An 11,080-nucleotide genomic window follows, 5' to 3' on the forward strand; every position below is an offset into this window, starting at 1 on the left:
GAATGCTTTGTGATAGTTGAGGCCTGCTGGCTGTCAACTCTGTCCCTTAAGGGAACTTGACAGATCTTAAAAAAAATCAATTTTAAGCTCACATGCCCCAGTGGGTGCCAAAGCCACTTCAGAGAGCCTGAAAGATGGCTGAGTCGACAGGATTTGACTTCTAGAGGTAGAAAGGTGACAAACTCTATCATGAGAAAGGGGCAGCTCGGGGCCTCAGAGGCCTAACCTGCTCCCAGGATCTGGGGCCTAGTGTTGTATTGAACCTATTTATCTCTTTCATGGGCCTAAGGTACCACAGGGAAAGAAAAGTTGTTCAAAAAATGCTGGCAGAATTCAGGGGTGTAAATGATGAATTACTTTTCATCAGCTGAAAGGAAACATACTCCGGAACAATACTGAAAGGGAGCAGGAGCGGCTGACCCCCTGCTTCAGAGCAGCCAATATCTTCATTCAAGAAGACAACCATGAAATTACACAGAAAATGGGATTGTCATGAACAGCCCCTTGAAATCTCAGTATACAGTCATTACTGCATGGGAAAAAGCCTTCATCCACACATCATAACTTGTAACAGACAAGGAGAGGAAAAAAGAACAGAGGAAAAAAGGCCTTGGAGTTACCAGTAGGAATGTAGAAAATATTTGTTGATTCAAACTTTCCCTCATAGCTTTCTCATGACTTTCACAGTGTATTAACTTTATGCTGATTGTTGATTTCTGTTATTGAGTTATTTGGGGAGAGTTTGTGTACATTTTAAGGAAATAGGAAGGTAAGAAAGAGTTATCTTTGCATTCATAATGTCTTTATATTTCAAGGTAGTACTCCAGTGGAAGTTTGTATATTTGCCCAAATTATTTCCTAATTTATAATCTAAGACTCATTAGTATATATTACCTCAGTATTACATAGAGCTCACTTATATTCTTGTTTCAACTATCAAACTTTGGATATTAGCTAATTTTCAGGTCTAGAAAAGTTTCTCTCAGAATACAGAATTGCTAGAATGTAAAATCTTGGGTATCCAAAAACATTAAAAAGAAGATATTATCTTTTTCTGTCAGCCTTGCTACTTTCACTGAGTTAAATTAAATTTGCTCTAGTCATCTTTTTTTTTCCCTTAAAGGGTTATTCGTTATACTTTTTCTCTATGTTCTAGTGATTCACAAGAGTAAACCTCATGAGAATCTAAATTATAGATTTTGCCACAAGTCCAGTTACAAACAAATGGGAAACTATGACCAATTTGTGGGGCACATTTCGTTCCCAGGTGAACAGACCAATCCCTTGGAGTCTACTGTTAGGGATTTGTGGGTGAACTTGGTAGCTTTTTGTCTATGTTCATTGTCATAATCTATATGTTAAAAAAAAATGTGACAAATTGCATTGTTTGGATGAATAGTATTTTTTCTCCCTACTAAAAAAAATCTCTTACATCAAACAATTTAGACCATAAAACCACCATAAAACCACCTCAAAAGAGAGAACTTCCTGAGAGTACACCTCAGACAAAAAAAGATACCTCCCGAGAGCAACATTTGTCACACTATATTCTTAGGTATCTTCGAGGGTGTAGAAGGTGGACATGCCATACAAAAATGATGTTGTGGGAGATTATATTTGGTAATACTACACTGGTATGATTGAAAGTCTGAGTAAAAAACGCGTACTAAATTTCTACTCAGGGTAGAAGAATAAAGGAGTTTTCTAAAGAGAAGGAAACATCTCATTCACTGGAAGGCAGGCTTCGCATCAAACGCTAGAGAGGATTGTCTAGTAGTAGAATGTATACAGGATCACGTTTAACCTTTCTAGTTAAGATACAACCACATTAGAATGGAGATTGATAGCTGTCAACTCTCAAGATTTACATGACAACTTTTACTTTAGTAAATGCTATTTATTCAAGATGTTATGAGGTATATGGATAAGATATTTCTCTAAGATATTTTTTAAAGATTTATTTATTTATTCATACAGAACTGGGGTACAGGCCAGAGATGCAGAGGGTGAGAGGATTCACCAGAGACAGAGTGGGGAGCAGAACAGGCATATCAAGGAAGTACACTGCTGAAGGGAGTAGCGGGCTGGTCAGGCCAGGTCTGCCACGCCTTGTCAATCACCTCCTGGGCAGGCAGGGATCGAACTCATGTGGAAGTGGCTTAAACTTCTTAGTGCTATGCTTTAACCTGCTGCACCACCTGGGACGGCCCTCTAAGATAATTTTTTACAGTAACTTAGAAGTGTTGAAATCTTATTTTAAAAGCTAAAGAGACCAAGGAGATAACCATTCACTTCTCTACTCTGTTAAATCTGGGCAGGTATGGTTTTGCTTCACTGTCATAACTCTTGTGTCATTTTCTGTGTTGAAATAGCACCACACAACCTTAAAAATATGTCATTTGTACAACCACTATGGAAAACTGTTTGGAAGTTCCTTAAACTGCTAAACATGGAGCTTCCCTACGACCCAGCAATCCCACTCCTAGGTATCTACCCAATCCCACTCCTAGGTATCTACCCAAAAGACACAAAAACACTGATTGAAAAAGATACCTGCACCCCCATATTTATTGCTGCTTTATTTACAATTGGAAAAACGTGGAAGCAGCCCAAATGCCCAAAAGTAGATGACTGGATAAAAAAGATGTGGTACATATATACAATGGAATATTACTCAGCAACCAAAAAAGAGAAACACATGTCTTTTGCAGCAACTTGGATGGAGCTGGAAAAGATCATGCTTAGTGGATAAACCAGAAAGAGAAAGAAAAATACCGGATGGTTTCACTCATAGCAGGAGGATAACGGACCAGGCGAGAAAATAACAAGAATAATGAACAACCATATACCCAGAGACATTTTGTGGGGGTGCAGTGGGGAATGGGATAAAAAACAGGGGGGTGGGGAGGGAAGTGCATGGGATTATGGTGATGGCACGCGGGTGACTTGGTGATGGGAAACCCGCGGGATTACAATTGAGATGGGGGAAAAAAATTACAAAATGATGTAAAAATAAACCGTTATAATAAAAAAGTAAAAAAAAAAGTCATTTGAAGCTACATTTATATAGTAACATGAGGGACTGGAGAGACAACGTGTAATACTTTAGGCTAACTAGATTAGTTCACATAAATAAGCAGAATTTTGCAGAATGTTCTTTTTCACAGATACTTAGGTGGCAGGAGTTTAACAAAAATTTTACTAATGTCATGCGTGTGCATGCCCATGTACACACAAATGCTGTTTCTTCAGAATCACACCTCTTATTTTACTTCTATTTTATTCTTATGTGCTTTTTACTGTCTGTATAGAATTTCTACACTTTGGAATAATTATATACTCCCCACATATTTTCCTAGTGTGTTACCACAATAGAAAGTTATTTCTTTTGGGCCCTCCCTGGTGGCGCTTCAGGTTAAAGCACACAGCACTAAGAAACTAAAGCCACTAAAGCATAAGTTGACCCCCACATGTCCGGGAGGTGACCCCACATGGCGCAAAAGACTTCTCCTGACCCACCCACTGCAACCCCTCAGTAGTGTACTTCAATAATCTGCCTGTTCTTCTCCCCACTCTGACTCTGGTGAATCCTCTCACTGCTCCTGCATCTCTGGCCTGTACCCCAGTTCTGTATGCACAAATAAATAAATCTTTTTTTAAAAAGTTATTTATTGTATCACCAAGATAATTTTAAAGCATACAATGATTTTACTACTATAAACTATTACTATTTTTATTATAAGATTGTAATTTATAATTTCAAACGAAAGCAATGTAATTCATCACTCCTGCTTAAAAACATTTAAGATTATTTTACAGATTTTTTTTTCCTTTGGTCATATGGATAGTTCTGCATATTCAAATAAATGATCAAATGTTACTTATTTGAACCTATTAAAATAAAAGTATACCATAACTATGCTGCAATAGGGAAACTATGATTATTAAGTAAGTACTATTTTCCAAACGCAGATATACATACTAAAGTACAATCTTACTGACATTTAGTTAGTTTTTAGCATTTGGTGTTCTTCCTTCTTCTAATTATTTTTATTTAAAAAATCAGTGTAGAGGAATCAAAATAAAGTTCTTTGGCAGATAGGAATCCTGTTTACTTTCCAACTCTGAACTCAGCAGGTTAAGTAATTGGGCTACAGAAAAGTTCCTCCATTTCTATTTCCAGCTGGTGTTACACAAAAGGCAGGAAGTTATCTCATTAATGGGGCACCAGCTTTATGCAAATTATAGTAACAAAAAGGCTTCCCTTCATACTTTTTCATAAATTACCTAATAAAGTGGGAATAAATGGCCATATTCAACAGCCTTTGTTGTATTTTTAGCACAAGACTCTTTCTGTTACTGCAAATATGACTAAATGTGCCTTGTTCAAAAGGGGTGTTTATGAAATAAGGCCACTCAAAAGCTTTTATTCCTTAACAGCCTTCAGTTACTTTTATGGCACAAAATTAACATAATTAGTCACAGAGAATAGATGACATAAGCAGCGTGCCATGCACAAAAGGGGGAAGCTGTATCTAAGGAAGGTATTTTGAGAGATCAAAAATTTTCAAAGTGCTTAATACTAGAAGGTCCTTTTTATTTGTGCACAGCCTTAAGATACTTTTTTTTTTTTAACTCCGTGAAATTCACATAATGAGATGCAGTAGACAGATGACATTAGCGATGTGCCATTAGAAAGAGGTCAGTTTCCTCTGAAAGATAGTCACTGTTCCTGCTCGTCATTAATTTGCAGCTTCAAAGCACTGAGCATATGATAGCCTGGCATGTTAAGCAAGTTGCAGTTATCTTTAAATAACCATTTTTTCCAGTTATTAGAAGCTAAAGTTTTTAAACTACCGTCTGAAAGCAAAATTAAAGCACGCAGCAGTGTAAGGGGAAAACGAGAAAAAGAAAGAAAGCTGGAAGAAGATTAGTAAAAGAATATCAAATGCATTTTAAAAATGAAGTTGCTATAGTTTTCCCTGGGGGTGGCCTGCTTTAACTTCAGTACTAGAATTTTGGGTTAGTAATGGGCCTCAAAGATTGGAGTGCTAGCTAGCAAATGAAACAAGTGGGAATTTTTAGTTTCTGAGTCCTTATTATAGAACATATTACAAGGCTAAAAAGTGAGTCCTGTGGTTATTTATAATTCTATTGAGAGAGAACAATACTGTTTTGAAGCCTGAGGTCTTTGAGATAGGAGAGTGAAAAGGGTTAAGAGCATTTGGGTTCCTCTATCGCAATATACTTTTCAGATAAAAATGGATTGAGAAATATATCAGATTTCTTATTTTAAGGAAAAGATCACTGTGATTTTTCTGGTTTGGTTTGTGACTATATCACAGATGAGAACACAAAAAAATCTGAAGAACTAAAACTTTGCATTTATCTCAGTTCAAAGCTATTATTACAAGTCTCTTCTGTTTTTAGCTTATTTTTAAATAATTCATTTTGCATAGAAATACATGACTATGGTACAACATTCATAATATTCACGAAGACTTACAGATTCTTACATTTCAAATTCCCTTGGAGTTTATTTTTCACTTAGAAATTCTAGAAGCATTGCATAGGGTTTAGCTGCTTTAAAAACATCCTGATTTACAACTTCATTTCCCACCACCCAAAATAAAATTCAGTCACTGAACTCTCTAGTGAACAGAAAGTAACTGATTTTCTGCAGTACTTTCAGCCCATGTGTCAATGTGGTGGCAAGGCCAAGTGACATTGGATGAATAGTACCAGCAAGAAAGTGGCAAGCATCATAGGTTAACTTTTTGGAACTCTTGGAACAAAATATTTGTTTCAAGCCAGCAGAAAATAAATAAATAAAAGTGACTATCAAATGTGTTCACATCTACAGTGATATTTTACTATTAGGCATATTATTTTTAACATTGTCTACCCTTTTTGAGTTACCAAGGGGTGGTGGGCTGGAGATTTTATGGGAGCCTACTCTCCATGCTGAGGAGAGGACTCAGGGCCTGACTAAGCAAAGTGCTGCACCGGCCTTTGCTCTGCAGGGCCTGGGCCTGGAGGGGATTAAACAGCAATGCTTGTGGCTGAGGGAGTTGCACCTCATTTTAGCTATATACCACAAAACTTGCTTTGGCATTGTTTTATGGATTTCCATAGCATTAATGAAACTCTTCAGTTTTTTTGTTTGTTTGTTTCCTGTAGAATAGTTTTCAAATAAGTATGTTGCTTCCCTCCTAACAAATTGCTGGTGGAATATGCATGCCAAAGAAACACAGTTGAACATTTCGCATAGCTCATAACAGAGAAGCAAATATCAACAGATGCATAAGAAGATTTTGGTGCAACCAGAGGACAACTCTGAATACTTCTAGCTTGTTGCATCAAGGAAGGTATCATTGAAGACTAGGAATCATTGTGACTAGGAATCCCCTAGAATGATGAAAACTGAGAAGCACATCCAAACATGAGAGACTGAAGACTTGGGTCAGGGGAGACAGGGTTAGTATCTCACTGATAATGTCAGAGACTTCATCATTTGGAGACATCTGGCATATGACAACCTTGAAACTTTGAAATTAACGGTGAGGAGTTTAACAAGTGAAGAATTTCAATATAAACTATTATTTTAAAAAGCTTATACACAAATTCAGGCTAACTTGGACCACCTCTGGGTACTCTATTAGATTTAGAAACAAAACAGCAATAACCATTTCTGCCTTTTAAAATGCTATGTTGGGGGAACACTGTAATAGGCACCTCATATATTTTCTCCTTTTAACCATCTAAATAGTTTTAAAAGTAGATAATTAGTATCCTCTCTTTCAGATGAGAAAGCTATAGCTTATAAAATTACCTGATTTGCTCAATATTACACAGTATAAGAAATACCAGCTGTGTTCAAATTCAGTTCTAAAAGGAAAAAAAAACATGTCCTTTGCAGAATACTGTAAAAGGAAAATGTACATTTATGTTATAGGTTGGAAACCATTCCCTTCTACCAACTTCCAAAAAATGCCCTCAAAGATCTGAGCACAGATGATAAGAAAAGACAGCTGGAGAGTATAAAACAGAGTTTTGAGACTTATTTATTAATAGCTTTCACATTTAGCTTTTCAGGGGTTTAAAATGCTGTATGCATTTTTAAATGTACAATTGATAGTACAGATTTTTCTTTAAGACTGTCAGGATGTAACAGAGAATGAATATGAATGGCAAAAAATAAACAAAAGCAATCAAACACCCCACAAAATACATATCTATAGTGTATAGCAATTGAAGAAAAATTCCTGTTGAGTTCAAATGCTATAATTGCTTTTTTGTAACCATTTCTTTTCCATGAGGCTGTGGAATAATTATATGTGTTTTGCTATATAGAAGCAATGATGGTTAATATTATATTATTTTCTTGTAAAATGAATTCCATCTGCTTTTATTAAAGAGACTAGTTGTAGAATGAGATGCTTATTAATCTAGCTGGTCTAGGTAAGGTCTAGTTCACTTTAATTAAAAAGCTGGAATTCTAAAGAATTACATGTATACAGACACACTCAAAGCACCTTACATTTTGTGTTTAACCTTTTATTTTAGTCCTGAAGCTTTCTATATTGTTATTTTAAGTACATGTTAATATATGCAAGCTGATGCTTTGAAAATTCTCTGAAATGTGGTTAATGAAGAGAAACTGCACTATAAATTTCACCCCAAATATGCAGCCCATGCAGATGTAATTTTTCTTGAACTACAGTATTTTGCAATAAACATTTTTTAGCTTGTTCGAATTTATTCTCTATTGTATATAAAAAGTACCATGGCTTCAAAGGACTACACATAGTTACAGGCAGGCTTAGCTTAATAAGATCCTTTGGATAAAAATAGACGTCAGATCTATCTTGTGCTAAAAGAATGCAAATACTGATGAAACTGCAACCTAGTGTTTTTCATAATTTAAAGTTTTTCACATAGTATAATGCACTTGCTCACTTTCCCCTGAGTTCTGCCAGAGGAGGTAGAATGGCTCTGCCAGTTTATGATCAATAGAGACAGAATGTTCTACAAGGTATTCTGGGAAGTATAGTTAACTGAGAACATTTTTCTTTCAAATGCTCCTGTTAAAACAATGCCCAAAAGAGACAGGATATACCGACGACTGTCAGAGTTGCTATGATAAACCTGCATTTTTCAGAGGGTCATAACTGGTAATTTGGCCATCACTAAATGGCACCATCTGTAGTGTAGCCTGCAGCTTGCATGGACTGAGGTGCTGTCACCATTTAGGAAACTGTCTTTTAAAGATTTCATGTAAACTTAGGTGAAGAAAGGCTTGTCGATAGCTGGGTTTTTATTTTGTTGTTGTTGTTGATTTTTATTCCAAAACTGAATTATCAAGTACGTGAAAATGAGCTGGGAGTGACTGAGTGAGACTGTGACCGATTTATCTCATAATGGATTATTTTACATGCAAACAGTATTACTTTCTACATTCATTACATTATTATCATCTGGGGGTAGGTTGGGAAAATTACCAGGAAGGAAGGAAGAGACTACTATGGTTCTATTTTTATTGTTTTATTATTTTTTAAATATTTATTTATTTATGCATACAGAACTGGGGTGTCGGCCAGAGGTGCAGGGCCAGTGAGAGGATTCACCAGAGACAGAGTGGGGAGCAGGACAGGCAGATAAATGAAGTACACTGCTGAGGGGAGCAGAGGGTTGGTCAGGAGAGGCCTGCTGCGCCATATGGATGGCCTCTGGGGCAGGGATCGAACTTGCACTGAAGTGATGCAGCTAGCGTGTGGTGCTGCGTCCCACCACGTTACACCACTGGGGGGGGGGGCTGATTCTATTTTTAATTGGGAGAAATAACTATCCTTAAGTTCAGAGACTATCCTAGGATGCAGAACTAAGCTCATATGGGGACAGGAATGTGTAGTAACTGAACATAGTGGGGTTCTGGCAACCTAGGGAGCAATGCCCAACTAAAGTGAGCAGCTGGCAAGCAGCTGTAGTGCCCCATGTGGCAGACTAGTCCTATATTATTTTTTGAAAATGTCAGAATTATGGATTGTTTAATAATACTAAAAGCCTTAACTTTTAAATATTTGCATTATATTCAAATTTAAAGTGAAACACATTTCTAAATCAGATTTGACCAATTTAACTCACTGTTTCAATCTTGTGTCTTCACACCAATGTGTTAGTACTTTCTTTAAAATGAGAAAAACATAACAGGAAAAAAAATCAAAATTGATATTTTTAGGTAAATCTAATTTTATGTTTTAAATGAGTTGATTATATTTAGACTACTTTCTCTCAACTCACTTATGTCTTTTGAATGCATATTTCTATAGTTTGTGTGCTCACACTAATGAATTCATAAGTCATCAGTAATTTCCTATTGATTTTATGATTTTTTTGAGATTTGTTTGTTTTTCTGTGGTGAACCAAAATCCATGAATCAGAATCATCGTAAACATTTAAAATCATTAAATCTAGGTAAAGCTAAATAACAAAATAATGATTGAGTTTATATTTATTTGTGAAAGGTTTATTTTGTGGAAAATCCCTTGAATGTTTTTTTAAGATTTATTTTTTATTCATACATAAGTGGGGTACAGGCTAGAGGTGCAGGGGCAGTGAGAGGCTTCACCAGAGACAGAGCAGGGAGCAGAACAGGCAGATCGACAAAGTACACTGCTGAGGGGAGCAGCAGGCAAGATAGGAGAGGTCTGCTGTGCCAGGTGGGTCACCGCACTCTAGCTGGGATAGAACTTGACCTGAGGAGCTTGCAGCTAGCTTTGCAGTGCTGTGCTTCACCCAGTTGCCACCAAGGAGAGCCCATCCCCTGGATATTGAAAGAGAGAGTTACTAGTAGATTTTGCCCCAAGAGAAAGAAATCTTATAAGATTCTTATTATAGAAGTATCCACCACAATCGATGCATTTTATATTTATGAGCAATATGAGGATTCATATATATTTAAACTACACCAACATTGTTCCAAATTGTGGTCATTTTATATGGAACAAATGCGCCATGCTAGCATAGCAAATGACAAGCAAACTCAAAGGAATCAGTTTCAATCTAAAAAATGTTGGATACTTTTAAAATCTAAGTATGTCCCCTATCTGGCCTCTTAATAAATGCTTGTTGCCTTAATTCGTTTCCTTTAAATGTCCTGTGATTGCTGAAAAGAAAAACGAAAAGTACATGTACTCTTCACTGAGGCAGAAAGAACTCTAATCGTAAAGTTTCCGACCAGAACAGGGTCACCTACTCTTAAATTTTCTGTAAACAAATAAATGCTGAGACAGCAGATTGACTTCCTTAGTGCATTTTTCCCCTAGTAAAATCAGTTTGAGATAAATTGCAAAATAAATAAATGTCAAATAACAATTCCCATGACTAGTATTCAAACTGAATTTAATGATTATTATGAAGACAAAGCTGTGATAGGCCTCTGTGTAGCATGCTTAAAGGGGACAATCTGGAACGATTTTACCTCAGAACCATTTTAACAAATGAATGTATTTCTTAAATTGCCACATCAGCCTACCCTGCTGTCTAATTGTGGCCAGGAAAAAAGTAGTACAGATGAACTATTCTGAAGTCTAAGCCATTACTTTAGGTTGACATTCCTTAGCATTCAGTTGATAAACCTGAAAAGCATTTTGCTCATTCAATAATCTAGATTTCTTTGTTTCAGTTGGCAGTTATATAACAGGAAGTTGCATTATTCCAAGTTACACATTCCCTAAAGACTGTATTCAGGCTCTACAGTCTTACTGGCTAGCAATGCTGTGAGCATCTTTGAGACTGAAATCATCATGATTGCTTCTTAGGCTAGACATTTAAGATACCCACCTCCCATCATTTCAACATTATTTAATAAATAAAAGTGTTTGAAATGTCCAATCTAAAGCCAACAGGGTGAAGTGACCTAGGAGTATTTGACTTTGAAAGCTTATACTTCTGTCTTTATTAATACCAATGAGAATAGAACCCTTGTACTTGTAAGGAAAAACAATTCTAAAGTCACTGATTATCAATAACTAATATATATATATATATATATATATATATATATATACACACACACACA

This window comes from Condylura cristata, unplaced genomic scaffold, assembly GCF_000260355.1.
Source record: "Condylura cristata isolate star-nosed mole 26May11 unplaced genomic scaffold, ConCri1.0 scaffold00002, whole genome shotgun sequence".
Taxonomy (NCBI): domain Eukaryota; kingdom Metazoa; phylum Chordata; class Mammalia; order Eulipotyphla; family Talpidae; genus Condylura; species Condylura cristata.